This window comes from Lygodium microphyllum, chromosome 19 (assembly GCF_053477565.2).
Source record: "Lygodium microphyllum isolate KBCC chromosome 19, Lygodium_microphyllum_v1.1.10, whole genome shotgun sequence".
Taxonomy (NCBI): Eukaryota; Viridiplantae; Streptophyta; class Polypodiopsida; order Schizaeales; family Lygodiaceae; genus Lygodium; species Lygodium microphyllum.
Window position 1 is genome coordinate 77,178,647 of NC_141153.1, and position 16,378 is coordinate 77,195,024.

Here is a 16,378-nt window from a genome sequence, read left to right on the forward strand (position 1 = left end):
AAATTGACCAAACAATTATACGAATTGAAATTTCACATAAGAATAGAAGAGAATAGAGAGAAATGTTAAAAGTGGGGCCGGATACAAATTGGATGCAATCTCCCCCCATGCATTGGGAGGGCTCTCCCCAATCATATATTTATAAATTTTTATTGATATTATGCTCAAAATAGCATTTTGCATCCATGCTTTATTCTCTTTTTATAAGCGTCTCCCTTCCTTCCAATATCTAAATAATATCCAAACTCCTTCACAATATCCTTGGGTTGAAAAATAATAATAGTGTCCAATCTTAGAAGCATAAAATGAAAATGTCTAGCACTTCAAGCATGCAAATGCATGATTATAAAGATTCCAAGATTAATTATTTGTACCCCATCCATGCTTTCATAACTTTTTCCAAATCCTTGATCTAAATATCTATCCACCAATAACACAAAACACACTAATCCTCCTAATGTCCACCTTGGACAATGTGACTAGTGCTACATGTTCACAAGTGCAACAAGTCACAATTGTGGGACGAATCACAAATCAATGTAAGATATAAAAAGAAATTAACTTTAAATCAATTATCAATCAATCAAATAAACCAATATCCATAACATTGTTTAGGGATAGTGTGGGAGCTTTCGCTCAACCTCCAAGACCCACGGACCGCTTATTGTTCAAGCGTTCCAAGCGAGCTCTCATGGCCATCTCTCACCTAGCCGACGCGCCGTCGATCCTACGAATGCAGTGAACTTACCTTGATGCTTGATCGAGTGCCCTCCTCTCTCTCACACTTTGGTAGCTCCACGATTCTTGATGCTAGCTCAAGCATCCTCAAGCCTCCTCCTCCTCCATGCCTCATCCTCCATAGCCGCGCGCGCAAGAGAAAAGAAGGAAGGAGAAGAGGAAAAGGTGGAGGAGATGGTGGAGGGCTTCACCCTCTCGATTCCTCACTCTTCACGTGCTCACTCCCTCACACTCTCACACTCCCTCTCTCAAGAGCACACACAAGCAAGAAGAAGGAGAGAAGAAGAGAGGAAGAAGAAGACTAGTTTTGCCACACCAAAGAATGAGCTCTTCATGATGAAAGTGTGCTGCTGAGCCATCATAGCAAGTTGGGCTGCCTCTACTTGGTTTTTAGCCATCACTTTGTCGCCCTCAGCCTTGGCCAGCCGGCGCACTAGGTCTCTCACTCTCTGCTCATTGTGAATTGCCCACTCCTTTGCCCGCTTCTCCATGTCTTTCAGGCTCTCTCCTTGTTTGAGGGTCATTGCCCTAAGCTGCTGTTGTTGGGCTTCGAGCTCCTGGTGCAAACGGGACTGCTCTCGGTGCTGTTCTGCAATTTGCTCGTTGAGTTGGTCCCGCGTCGCCTGTAACCGGCGCACCTGTTCTGCCCGCAATTGATCCAGCTCTGCAATGTCTTCTCTGATTTTTTCGAGTTGGCTCTGCGCTTCCAAGTTAGTTGCAGATAGCTGGTCATTTCTGCGCTGAAGGTGGGCATTTGTCTCCCTTTCCCTGGTGAGACGTTCCATCAGAATTTTCATTCGTCCTTCCCAAGTAGCATCGTGCTCCTTCAGGGTTTTCAGCTCCTCCACCTCCTTGGTGCTGGCTTCCTCCTTAAGCGCAGCAATTTCTTTTTGATATTCTGTTATTTGTCTTACTCTGTCTAGTTGGAGGGCAGCTTGCAATTCGCGCTCCGCTGCCAGCTCTTCCACCGCTACCCTCCTTTCCTGCTTGGCTGTTTGCAACTGCACGAGCAGCTCCTTTACATAGTCATCATAGTGGCCTGCTGGGGGTGGAGAGTGGGGCCTGATCATAGTAGTGGCAATCTCCTCCACCTTTTGTCTTTTCTCGTCTGGTCCCTGCTCTAGCTCGGTCGTCGCTGCCCTTTTGGCCCCTGAGACTGGGGTGGCCTTGGCTGCTTCCCTTGCCAATTCTCGTTCCACTAAGAATTGTAGCCAGGTAACTATATTGCTTTCATCTACCTTTGCGGTGTGCACCAGGGCGGCCGTGTCAGGGGGCGTCACCTTGAGGGGAGTGGCTTGTGCGGCTGGTGCGGGGGAAGGGGAGGCGGGTCTGATCGGTTCTTTTCCCTTCCCTTCTGTAGGAGGCGGCGGCACGGGTTCCGGTGCACCAGTGCTGGGGCCGGGCGCTTCAGATTCGGATTGGTATGCCCTGCCCGCTCCCTCTAGTTCTTCCCTACGCTGTTCCTCGATGGAGCGACGCATTGCCAGCTCTAATTCTTCTTCTTCTCTCCTCCTCAGCTCTTCCTCAGCTCTTTTTCTTCTTTCCTCTTCTTCTCTCACCGACTCTCTTCGGGCCCATTCGAGCTCCTCCTGCTCTTTCCTCCTTCGCTCCTCCTCTCTCTTTCCATGCAGGGCTTTGGTTCGTTGCTCCACTTCCCTTTCTGGTGCTGCCTGGCGCTCTTCCTCCTTGTCGGTGTCTGTCTCTGTTTCATCCGACTGTTCATCCGGCCAAGGCTGGGACTGCGACGGCGATTCGCCTCCTTTTTGGCCGCCTCCCTGTTTGTCCTCTTCAGCACGTCCCTGCCCTATTGCCTCGTGGAGGATTGCAGTGAGGACACCTCCAAACCCTACGGTGGAGGCCTTGGAGGATGAGGCCTTGCGGGTCGATCGAGGCGAGAGGGATTCTCCTGCCCCGGCCCTTCCTCCTGTTGCCAGGGCCTTTGCTGAGGCCTCGATCGTCCTTCTCACGAAGCCATTGAGGTTTACCTCATCCAGTGCCTGAGTCGCGATGCTTTCGAGTAAAGGTACATTTATCCTGGACATGATGCTATTGTACCGTTGACTCGAAAATAGGGCATGCATCATTTTTGCATGCAGCTGGATCTCTGGATCAGGGATGTCTGCCAAGTTGACTCCGTCGTTGGTGTGGACTTTCACCTTGTCCATTCCCAACATGGCGTAGACGTCCCTTTTCTGCTTCTTCTCCACCTTGTTCGGAAGTTCCAGAGCTCGTTCTACCAGTTCCGAGGTCAGCTCAACCTGCACCTGTTTGGTGGCTCCTGCGTCCCGTACTGTGATGGTGCCTCTGTTTTTGTTGAAGGTGCGTAGGAACTCTGCGCACAGGGCATAGTCTATTCTCCGGCCTACTGCTTCCAGGTACCGTTGCAAGTGGCATTGCTCCATGATCCGTCGCACTGCTGGCTCCTCAATAAACACATCTTCCAAATTGAATATATGACGGAACTTCAGCTGATTGAATGCTCTGGTTTCCACCGTGAGGCCGTACCGTGCCTGTTCCTCCTCCGAAAAAGGGAGTTTGCCCACTTTGTCTTGGCCTGCCATGGTCACTACCTGTACATCCAGTCAACTCGCTCCTTAGTATTTTTGGCAACCAATTTGTGGGACAATCATAACAGATTTCATCATTTATAATCATGATTTGATTTTTTTTTAATATTAATTATTATTATTATTATTATTTCAACTTCTATCACATGTTCCTACATGGCATTTTAATTTGGAGCTTTTTCATGCGTGGTTCACTTTTAGTTTTAACTTTCATGCTTGGTTTGCTTTTTAGATTTGCTGATTTACTGCCCCACTATTCCTGCCCTTTCCCTGGAGGAAAAGAAAAATCCGTCCCAGGATTGGGGTGTGGGTTGCAGGTGGTCAGGTTGTTTTGAGGAGGAGCCAATCGTAGAAGTTGGGGTTATATTCGAGGTGTGCAGTGTGGTCCAGGTCACAGGGTCGGATGCCTACGTGGGTGATGTATGTGAGGACATCGGTAAGGAAATCTCCGGAGTTGTCCGACTTGCGATGTGGAGCTCTTCTTCTGTCAGGATACGATCGAGATAGGGGTGTTCTAAGATATGATCGTCCATGGTTCGACCTCGAAGAGTGGTTAACACTCGATACGAGGTGGGCGCGACGTATGTGGGATCATACTCGGCCGTCTTGATGGCTCGGCGTTGTTCGGCGTTGGTCATTGTGCGGCATCCTTCTGTTGCCCACTTTAATCGAAGAGTGTACCATTGCTTCAAGAAGGGAGATTCGGTGTCCGCGAGGTGGGACAACCTTGTTGTTTCTTGGTTGGTGAGGCTGGACACCGTGCGCGGGTCAAACGATGGGATGAGGCGTTGCCTAATGGCTTGCTCTTCGGAGACCGAGCGAGCGAGTAGCTCAGCGGCAGAGCGTGAAGCTTGTGCGAAGGCGAATTCAAAAGTTTCCCAAGAGCAAGGCATAGTGCGTACGTCTGTTGCAAGGGGTTCTACTAACAGTCCCAAGTCTAGGCGGTCATAGCTAAGGGCCAGTGCCACAAAAGTGGCGTCGAGTTGTTTGATGCAGTCCACAACATCAATCCCTGTGTCCTCGGTGAGGTCTGTGGCCAGCGTTAGGAATGACTTCCGTTCATAGGAAGGCTTAAGGCCGTCGGGTGGTTGAGGTTTGTTGGGGCTAGAGGTTCGGTCGGCACAGAGCTGCCGGTGGGGGCCTGTTTGAGTCAGCGGCTCGGCCAACGGTTGAATGGACGGGTCGAGGTTGGTCTGAGGGACCGTGCTAGGGCGGTCGGCAGGGCTGCTGGGTTGCGGGCCAGGGTGGTTGGGTGAGACCGCCAGCAGTAGTGGCCGGTGCTTGGGCCGTTGGGCGTGTATGACGCCTGTGGAATGACTCTCAAGGGAGTCGGATGACTGGGATGGATTGCGCGATTCGTGGTCTTGAAGTGTCCGAGGACCGGACTTTGCGATTGGCGTAGGAGCAGGACCTGTGTCAGTTGGGATCTTGGGGATCCACAGCAAGGCATTCCCTTCATAGTAGCCTTGTGCACGCAGCAGGATTTTAGGGACCCATATTTTCTTAACCATGCGGCACTTGTGATGATGGCATTTTGGTCTTCTAGGTTTAGGTTTGTATGTGTTTAGCGGATCCACACGTCTAGTTGTAGACTGATCCCGCGGCTTTTTCGGCACCCAGTGCAAGCGAGTCTGTTGGGGTTTTGCCTTAGGTTTGGCGGGTTGCGGTGCATGGGGATCTAGGTGTAGTAGATATGCACGGCCTTCTTTCTTAGTCCTTTGTGCAACTATTTCTAACGGTGGTTCGTTGAGCAAGGCTGGGGTTACGAGGCGCTGGTTGAAAGTCGTGGTAATTGCCACATTTCCGATTGTTAGGTGGATGTGTTGTAACTCATAATCAACATTGCAGCGGGTCTGCTTTTTAAAAGTTCGCCCGAGCAGTGACTCTGCGCCTGCCTCCCTGGCATCGGGTAGGACATAGAACAACATGGGGATAGTTTCAGTCTCGATAGAAACTGCAATCCTGCATGTGCCAAGGAGCGGGTAGGATTGGGCCCCATATGGGTTCAATCTGGCTGCTGTGGGGTGAAGTGTTGGAGCGCCCAGTTGAGTCCAATGCTCATGTGTTAAGATGTTAAAATCCGCCCCCTCGTCGATCAGGGCGTTGAAGGAGCACGTTTGCTTGGCCATGATCGTGATGCGGAGGTAGGCGGGTTCGACAAGCTCGTCCTCATCCTCTTCGATTTCTGTAAGTGTGGCTACTCGTATTTTAACGAGCGGTTCCACCATTGGTTGTTCATGCAGTGGGTGCGTGGGCGGATAATACTTTTTGATTCGACTGCCATTAAAGAAGCCGATGCCCTCTCCATCTAGGGTTTCCAGCTCGACATTACCAGTACGGCTGATTGCGCGGACCTTAAAGGGCCCAAGACCTCTGAATTTCATCTTCTGTTTGTGTCCTTTAACTGAATAGAGGAGTACTAGGTCGCCCTGCTCAAACTCTCGTTGCTTGACGTGCTTGTCAAACCAGGTTTTGCGTCTAGCTTTCTCACAAATAAGCACATGGGTGGCTAGCAGACGTACCTCCGACAGGCGTTCTAGCTCGACTAAGCGTTGCGTCCATGCCTCCCTCCCCTCCCATCGTTCTTGTAGTGCTATCCGCAGGCTGGGGACAAAGAATTCTAGGGGGAGAATAGCTTCAGTCCCATAGGTTAGCCTGAAAGGTGTTTGTCCGACGGCCGTCTTATAAGCTGTTCGGTAGGCCCACAGGGCGGTGGCTACCACTATATATCTAGCCTGTGAATATTGTGCCGCAGGGCTAATGGGTCCTATGAAGTCAATACCCCACTTTTCGAAAGGTTGGCGAGCGATGACCAGGGTTAACTCCATCTGATCTTTACGGATTGGGACCCTCGTTCGTTGGCATGCATCGCAGTGTTTGACAAATTGTGAGGCATCCCGAAAGAGCGTGGGCCACCATAGCTGGGACTGCAACACCTTCCGTGCTGTCGTATCCCCGCTAAAGTGTCCTCCTGCAATGCCGCTGTGCGCCTCTGAGAGCACATCGTGCATCTCATGCTCACATACGCATCTACGTAGCAGACCATCTTGCCCCAGCCTATAGAGCTGGCCTGCAATCAACTGATAAGGCTGGATTTTCAGGATTAATCGCCTAAGTCGTGCCCGTTCCATTGGTCGTTCGGGCAGCCCATGCTCGAGTACTTGGACTATGTCGTATGCCCAATATGGTGTCAGGTCGGCCCTGAATAGGTCTTTTTCGTTGGATATGCGGAATAAGTGGCTGTCTGGTAAATCGTCCACTATGCCTTGTCCAACAGCTTCTCCTGTGGGTATTCGGAACAGATGGTCAGCCATATAGTGTTGCTTTCCCTTCCATACTACCACTGAGAAGTCGAACTCTAGGAGCAGGAGAAGCCATCGTGCTATACGCCCGGTAGCGCAAGGTTTGTTGACTAGGTAGAGCAGGGCTTGATGGTCGACAAAGAAGGTGAAGGGGATGGCAAGCAGGTAATGCCGAAACTTCTTCACGGTGAACACCATAGCTAATCCTTCCCTTTTCGTTGTTGAATAGTTCATCTCTGTTTCAGTGAGCTGCCTACTTGCAGAACTTACTGGGTAATCTAAGTTATGCTCACCTGGTTGGCACAGCACCGCCCCCACGGCGAACTTAGAAGCGTCGATGTGTACGTGGAATGGCATGGTCCAATCTGGGGGTCGTAGGACAGGTGCTGTCGTTAGGGCTTTTTTCAGTTCCTCGTAGGCTCGCTGGCAGGCCTCGGTCCACTCGAAGGCAACTAGCAGTTTGTACAATGGCCTAGCGATCAGCGCGTAGTTTAGTACAAACCGCCTGTAGTATCCTGTGTGACCTAAGAAGCATTGAACCCCCCTATAATTGCTTGGGGGTGGGAGGTCCACGATAACCCTGACCTTTGAGAAGTCCGTGGCAATGCCGTTCTTGGACACCACGTGTCCCAGGATGCAACCGTGTTTTATCCAAAATTGACATTTCAGGGGGTTGAGGGAGAGACGGTATAAACGGCACCGTTCAAAGACCGCGCGGAGTTTTTCGAGATGCTGGTTCCAAGCTGAATAGACACACAGGTCATCGACGAAGACCTCCAACTCCTTGCGAAGCATGTCCTTGAATATGGTGCACATGAGGTGCTGAAAGGTGGCGGGGGCATTGGTTAGCCCGAATGGCATGACTACATAGGCAAAGACGCCCCACTCAGTGGCGAAGGCGGTCTTGTGCCTATCTGCAGGGTGCACTTGCACCTGATTGTATCCCGAGAAGCCATCCAGGAAACTGTAGGCTTCCTCACCGGCCACCCTCTCAAGCATGTGCTCAGTGTATGGTAAGGGGTAGTTGTCTCTCTTTGTCGCTGCGTTTACTTTCTTATAATTGACGCACACTCGAATCTTGCCGTTTTTCTTCATCACAATGACTATGGGTGATACCCAGTCCATGTGCTCAATTTCGTAAATGAACCCGGCTCGCATTAACTTGTCAATTTCCTCCTTGACAGCATGGCCGTGCTTGGGATTCATGGGGTATGGTCGCTGCTTGACCGGCATTGCATCCGTCGTCATGGGTATGTTGTGAGTCACAACGCTCGGGTCCACCCCTCGTAGCTCGTCTAGGGACCAAGCAAACACATCCCAGTACTCCCGCAAAAGAGTGATGAGGTTGGATTCCTCCTCCGTGGTCAGGTCCTCGGCAATGAACACCGGTCGAGGTGTTTCCCGTTCCAGGGCTAGGTTTATCTCCTTGACCTTGGCTGGCCCTTCGATGGGCTCGCGGACTTGCCCTTGGCGTTTGGCACTTAGCAGAACCACCACCCTATCCCCTTTTTTGAATTTCGAAAAGCGCTTAGGGAGATCCCGCGGCTTTCGTTGTTCTTCCGATCGCACGCCGTTGGAGCGCTCTGTTTTATTCTGTCGTAGTCGTCGGCGCCTCAGGTGGATGGGCAGATCTCCCCTGGTGTGTCTGGTCGTGGGTGTCAAGATTGTGGGAGAGAAGGAAGGAGTCTCGCTTGAAGCTTTCTTGCTTGCACAATGGGGGAAGACACACAAGGGTGGAGGCTGAAAACAGTTTTCCTCTTCTTAGTTGTGTAAGCCAAAAGAACTCTAGTACAAAGAAATAGAAGAACCCTATATATGGGTCTCAAACCAAACTCAACTAACTAAGGTGGCATACTAACTGAGCCACGAACTAGAGTAGATAAGGATAGCTATCATGTAGCTATTATTCATGGGCGGTGTACCAACCGCGTCTGCAACAACTGACAAGTCGGTGACATAAATACACAACGGTCACCCTGGCGTATCACGAGTGGAGCTCGATATCTCAACACTCCCCCTCGAGCTCAATCCCAATTCCTGCACACCAAGCAGGTCTCTGAAATTGCGCAGCTTCTCTGCGCCCAATGCCTTCGTAAATATGTCAGCTACCTGATCCTCTGTGCTGACATAAACTAGATCAATAAGACCTAGTAAAACCCTCTCTCGCACATAGTGATAATGCACCTCAATGTGCTTTGTTCTAGCATGATAGACTGGGTTATTTGCCAAGTGTATACTACTCATGTTGTCACAATAAATGACAACTGGTCCATCTGTAGACTGATGCATATCATAAAGTAGCTTATGCAACCAAGCTACCTCACATGCAGCCATTGCTGCACCCCTGTACTCAGCCTCTGTGCTCGACAAGGCAACTGTAGGCTGTTTCTTGCTGCTCCAAGTGACTGCAGCACTCCCGAAAGAGAACACATATCCACTGGTAGATCGTCTATCAGAAATGCTACCAGCCCAATCAGCATCAGTGTATCCATGCAACTGTATCTAAACCCCAGTCTCATAAAATAGTCCATACTGCAATGTGGACTTCACATACCTGAGTATGCGTCTAGCCGCATCCAAATGCGGTTTCCTTGGAGCCTGCATAAACTGACTTACCAATCCAACAACATAGCTCAAATCTGGCCTGGTAATAGTCATATAAATCAAACTTCCTACTATGCGTCTGTACATAGTAGGGTCTTCTAGAAGCTCACCTGCATCTGTGCTCAGCTTCACATTCTGCTCCAAAGGAACTGAAATAGGCTTACAGCCTGTCATCCCATATTTGGACAGCATGTCCAATCCATACTGCCTCTGCAAGAGCTGTATCCCACTTGGTGATCTAATCACCTCAATGCCCAAGAAATAACGCAGCTCTCCCAAATCCTTCATCTCAAACTTCTGCTTCAATAGCATTTTCACATGAAGGATATCTTCATCACTGTCACCTGTCATAATCAAATCATCAACATAAATGACAAGTAGCATAATACATTTCTCTGTTTTTCTCACATAAAGTGAGAAATCTGCCTTGGAAATCTGAAAGCCAATGGTGACAAGATACTGTCCTATCTTGTCAGACCACGCTCTAGGTGCTTGCTTCAAGCCATACAAGGCTTTCTTCAACCTGCAAACAAACTCAGGATGAACAGCATGCACATAACCTGGTGGCTGCTCCATATAGACCTCTTCTTGCAAATCACCATGCAAGAAGGCATTCTTTACATCCATCTGATGTAAAGACCATCCCTTTGATGCAGCCATAGCAATGACTGCTCTTACTGTTGCCATCCTTGCAACTGGACTGAATGTTTCTTCATAGTCAATGCCATATGTTTGTGCATACCCCTTGACTACTAATCTTGCCTTGTATCTATTTACAGAACCATCTGCATTGTGCTTCACCTTATAAACCCACTTACAGCCAATTGCATTCTTACCTTTAGGCAAAGGTACTAACTCCCATGTAGCATTTGCTTCCAAGGCATCCATTTCTTCATCCATGGCTTTCTCCCATTTTTCTTTTCCCATGGCTTGCTCAAAAGATGTGGGTTCTGGTTCCTGTATCACTTTGACCATATATGCATAGTGGATGGCTGTAAATCCATCATATTTCAGCCTATCCACAGGATACCTAGCTCTCGTAGACCTGCGCAAAGTGGGTTCACTCCCAGGTGCTCTCAAAACATCCCTGGTCTTCCTTACTCCAGGTGTAACAATAGAAGGAATACCCAACTCATCATCAATGCTCTGTTCTGAGCCATTGGATTCACCATCCACATAAGAGTGACCTGCATTCACATCAAACATGGGCTGATCAACCTTCTCTTTTCCTTTTCGTGATACCTGCATATCACTATCTGCATTACTTTGAGAAGAATCTCCTGATCTCAATCTGCCTGTCCATGGCGAAGAATGTGAACCAGTGCTAGAGGACGTTCCAGGTCCACTAATGTTTTGTGACTGCTGCTGTGAATTCTGTGCAGCATTACCATTTTGTGCATCTACATCATCAATCACATTTACTGGTTTATACCAGCTACTCATCTCATCAAAAACAACATCTCTACTCACTGTAAACTTACGAGTAGAAGGGTTATAGCATCTATACCCTTTTTGCTGCAGAGAGTAACCAATAAAGATGCACTTCTCAGCTTTTGGATCCAACTTGGATCTCAGCTCATCTGGCACATGTACATAGGCAATGCAACCAAAAATTTTCAAATGAGAAATATCTGGTTTCCTACCAGTATACCTCTCCTCTGGAGTCATTCCATGTATTGCTGCAGTGGGAGTCCTGTTCATTATGTAGACTGCTGTAGCAACTGCTTCAGCCCAATAAAAATCTGGCAAGTCTTTTTCATTGAGCATGGCACGAGATACCTCTCCAATATGCCTGTTTTTTCTTTCTGCAATTCCATTTTGTTGTGGGGTATGACTGCATGAATATTGCTGCTTTATGCCATGCTCCTGCAGGAACCTTGCAAACTCATTTGAGAGGTACTCTCCCCCTCCATCTGACCTTAGGCATTTTATTTGCAGGCCTGTTTCTTTTTCAACCATAGCTTTAAGAGTTTTGAAATGCCCAAAAACTTCACTTTTCTTTTTCATAAAATACACCCAAACTTTTCTGCTATAGTCATCAATAAAACTGACAAAATAATGACAGCCTCCAAGAGATGCAGCTTTAGTTGTCCACACATCAGAGTGGATTAATTCCAATGGCTTCTCACTCTCTTGAACATGTCTAGGAAATGGTTTCCTTGCCTGTTTTCCAAACTGACAGGCTTCACATACCTTATGCATTTCTGCAATCTTGAATTTGGGCAATCCTGCAACAATATTTTGGGCCTGCATTGATTTAAGTCGCTGTACATTAACATGACCAATGCGTTTATGCCAGATATCAATATCTGCAACTACACCGGTCCCATGTGCAAACATTGCTGCACTCAATTCAGACATGTCTGCATCCAATGTAAACATTCTGCCCTTCTTCTTTCCTTTTGCTATCAAGCGACCTTTATTTTTCATATCCTCAACAAAGCATCCATGAGGATTAAATCTGACCTGCAAGCCCTGTTCAACCATTTGACCAACTGAAACCAGATTCTTGGTGATATTCGGGACATGAAATACATCGGACAGGTATTTCTTTTTCCCACCCTGCATAGACAAGGGAATTTTTCCAATCTGCACAATAGGATGTGCAGTATCATCACCAGTCTCCACAAATCCTGGTTTTTCCATTTTCCTTGCATCCTCCATCCATTCTGCATGACCTGTCATGTGGTTTGATGCACCTGAGTCAACATACCATACATCATTGCTTTCTTCTGCACTTGTCATAGAATTGTTCATGTGCTGCACCATGAACAAATACTCATTTCTGTCATCACCCTGTCTGCTAGAAGATGCATAATTCCCTTGTTGCAGTTTTCCATTCATGATGTCATTCTGCTTTTTATAGCAGTCTTTAGCCATATGACCCATTTTACCACAGTAGTAGCATTCAACATTACTGTTTGCATTTTGACCTCTTTGCCATCCACCACAACCTCTTTGGCTCCCCCTGCCTCTAGAGTTACCACGTCCTCCTCCATAGGACTGGTTTTCTTGAGTTTGCTGCATATTCTGATTTCTACCACGGCCTCCAAATCGGCCTCCTCTACCTCTGCCTCTACCTCTTCCAGCATTTGAGTAGAAGACAGCTTCTTTTGAAGTTGCTCCTGAAGAAGATGCACCACCATTTCTCTGCTCCTCAGAAATTAGAAGAGCAATCAACTCCTCAAAGTCAGGAAATCTTTCACGAACGGAAATGGATGTTCGAAACTGTGCATAATCCTTTCCTAGACCATTCAAGGTCACGGAAACTAAATCATCATCTTCCACTGGCGACCCAATGGAAGCAAGTGCATCTGTAATCTTCTTCACCTTCATGTGGTGGTCATTGATGCTCATATTTTCTCTTTGCACATTATGCAACTCTTGCTTGAGCTGCATTTTCCTGGCTTGTGTATTTGTGCTATACATTTTTGACAGAGTATCCCATGCCTCCTTTGGCGTACTTGCATCCTGAATATGCACAATCAGAGTCTGAAATGCTGATAGACAGCCAATACATAACTTTCCTAGCTCTCTCATGCCATGCTTTGAATGCCTGCATTTGCTGTTGATTGGGAACATCAGGAAGAACTGGTTCTTCTTCATTTCCTGCAACAAATTCCCAATATCCTTTTCCCATAAGGAAATTCGTCATTCTAAACTTCCATGCCTGGAAGTTGTTCTTGTCAAGCTTTTCAGTGACAATCTGTGAAAGAGAATCAGACGCCATTACAGAATACTGCAAGAAATTCTGTTACTGCAAAAAACACAGCTTCACCCTCACAAGGGAAAATCTGCAAAACTGGCGAAAGTGGTATTTGACCACACAGTCACTTCCTAGTGACGATTTTGCATAAACAGGAACCAAGGATAATTCTGAAACTCCCAATATCTCTGCGCACAAGCATACGATGCAATTCCTACAGTAACTTTTCACCGACCTGTAGAACACTGGCTGCACAGCATAAAACTGAGCCTTTTCCTGAGTGCGTGCAGAAAACTTCCGTCTGCAAAACAGGCCCCAAAATGGCCTCAAATCAAAAAAACAAGGTCGCCGTGGGCTAAAGCCCTCACCCGCAGCATATACTGCCCTCTTACTTCACCGCGAAGGGCGTCTCAACCTGAGACAATGCACTCCTGCAATTTCCGGCTGTGCTACCTGCAGAGATTTGCTCCCAAAACAGAAAATGAAAGCAACACTGCTCCTCTTACTAGACCACCGCGAGCTTGGCTTGCTTTCTTGAGCTCCTTACCACGAACAAGGCTCTGATACCATGTCAAGATTGTGGGAGAGAAGGAAGGAGTCTCGCTTGAAGCTTTCTTGCTTGCACAATGGGGGAAGACACACAAGGGTGGAGGCTGAAAACAGTTTTCCTCTTCTTAGTTGTGTAAGCCAAAAGAACTCTAGTACAAAGAAATAGAAGAACCCTATATATGGGTCTCAAACCAAACTCAACTAACTAAGGTGGCATACTAACTGAGCCACGAACTAGAGTAGATAAGGATAGCTATCATGTAGCTATTATTCATGGGCGGTGTACCAACCGCGTCTGCAACAACTGACAAGTCGGTGACATAAATACACAACGGTCACCCTGGCGTATCACGAGTGGAGCTCGATATCTCAACAGTGGGTGGCCTAGGGATTTTCGGGTCATCCTCCGAAGTAACTTCAGATTCAGAGTCGAATTCCTCATTTTCACTAGGGGAGGTGGTCTCTCCTGGCGGCCTTAGTTCGGAGGGCGACTCGGTTCTAAGCAGGGCTGCCGCTCTTGGTTGGGTTAGGCCGGCCTGCTTAAAATCCACAGCCCCCATTTGTTCCAACCACGCACGATCGCATTTCGCACACATGACCCCTTGGTCCATCCAAATGGCCGGCCTCGGCTGTGGTTTTTCATCCGCTCGGATTTGTTCAATCTCTCGCCCTTCGGTATCATATTCTACCGTGTCCATCTCACCCTCACTTTCTTCATCGAAGGGTTGGCAGTCTTCGTATTCGTCGCTGGAATCCGCCTCGCTGGACTGTGCATCGTTCTCCAGGGCCTATTTTGCCTCATTTCGTTGGTCGGAGACCAATGCCCAGTTGCACTCTGGTCCACTTCCATTCGGGTTGTTCTAAGAGATCTTGGAGCGGCTTGAGATTGGCGCCTGTGTTGCGCTCCAGTCGGTTCTTTAGGTGTCCCAGTATCCCTTGAAGTTGTCTCCTATTGGTTGGCACTTGGAAGGCGACAGGTTTAGGTCCGTCATGGAGGCTTGCTGCCATCATGTAGGCAGGCGTGGGCTGTGTTTCTCTTGGCTTGCCAACTGTTTGGACAGCCTGCTCGTACGCTTCCTGATCTAAGAATGGCAAATCAAGCGTAGCGAGAACGTGCATCCAATCCCGCTCGTCCTCCGGGCAAGGGATATACCTCGTCAAGGACCCGCAGGATTCCTTGTTCTGGTCGGTTCCTTTGAGTAGAGTGGAGATGGTATCTAGGTCGACTGGTGAGGTCTTCCAAGTGTCCATCTCTATTCTCACAGCGTCAGCTCGGTTGCCCAAGAAGATCAGGTTGTTACCCCAGTCTTCGATAACTCTGGCATTGCGCATCCAGGGTCGACCCAATAAGATGTCATAGTCTACTCCCTTCATGACGATGAAGTCGACAGAGAACGGGATTCCTGCAATCTTCACTGGCCAATTCTTCAAGACCCCGAATGGTCTCACTTGCATGCCATTTGCTAGTGTGACGTTAAACCGGGCAATTTCGACGGGTGGGTTTCCCCACTTCTGTAGCACTGCATGGTTGAGCACACTAGCCCCTGCGCATGTGTCCACGATCCCCCTTCTCGTTGTGTCCCCTAGGGCTAGGACTGGCAGGACTGCGTGCATTTCTGAGCCCTCCCAGAAGGCGTTGATGTGCAAGGACTTAGGGCTTGAGTGTAGCGTCAAACTTGGCAAATGCGTTTCCGCATCCTGGTCTTGAGCATTTCCTGGCGCTTGCTCGAGCGGTCTGTCGATCCACCGCTTGAGATCCTGCCACAGGGTCGAGTGTTGCCTGAGCAGTTCTCCCAGCGCAACCGTTACAGGGGTGGTTACTAATGTGGTTAGGAGATTGCTAAACCCCTGTCCTGGTCCATGTTCAGACTGTCCGGGCCAACGGCCAGGGCTGTCCTGTGGTTCTGTTACGTCCAGGCCTGGCCTTGCCCTCGTCGGTACTGCTTGTGGCGTAGCCACCTCGGCAGACTTAGGGTGGGGTAGCGATGAGGGTGCACTCATGCTGGAGAGGTCCTCAATCTCATCCTCCGTGATAGGCTCGACGTCCTTGAGGTGCTGTTGAGCCTCCCTCACCCATTCCTTTACCTTTTCTATGGCTTCCAATTGCCGCCTGGGGTGTGGGTATTCCCCCACCTTAGCACTCTCCGGTTGCGCAGTTCTAGGGGCTGAAGTTTCTGCCTCTGCGTCTGAGACCTTCTTGTCGTGGGGCAAGGTCGTGATGCTGTCGGTTTTTAGTGCGACCTTAGCCTCTGACCTCTTCTTTTTCCGCCTACGGCTTTTCTTTCCTACAGAGACAGCGTCGAGGTTGCTAGGTCCTGGCAAAGAGACGCCGGCCTGCTTCGTTTGTGCTCGGGTCATCACTCGTAGAGGGATAGATGTGGCCTCCCCATCGGGGTTTTCAACCCCAAACAGTCCCAGCGGGACAGACGGCAAATTGGCCGTCCCAAAAGGCGGCTTCTGCTTGGGCAATCTATAAAAAGATGAGTGATTCCGCACTCCGCACACCTTTGGTCGGCTTTGTCCCTATTTTGCTGCTCTCTTTCTGGGCACCTTGACGAGACGTGGCCGGGATGCCCACATGTCCAACAAGTGACTGGATCCGGTGGCTGCCCTCCCAGGCCTCTACCCCGTCCTCGTCCTAGTGCCATCACCGGTACTGGTCGATAATCCATGAGGATTGCATTGCCCTCGTCGTGCGAGACGTACGGGTACATGTAGGTTTCTTCGTCACTGGGCTCCTCTACGTAATGCACAGGAGCATCGCTCGGCGGGTGGGTCACATAGGGACTAGGTGGCCTAGGGATACCGGTAGGGTTTATGTCCAGCCTAGGGACCGCTGGCTTCGCATCGTTAGGTGCTGGTAGGGCAAGAGGAGCTCCCCTTCCGTAGAATGGCTGTGGCCTGTTAGCCGG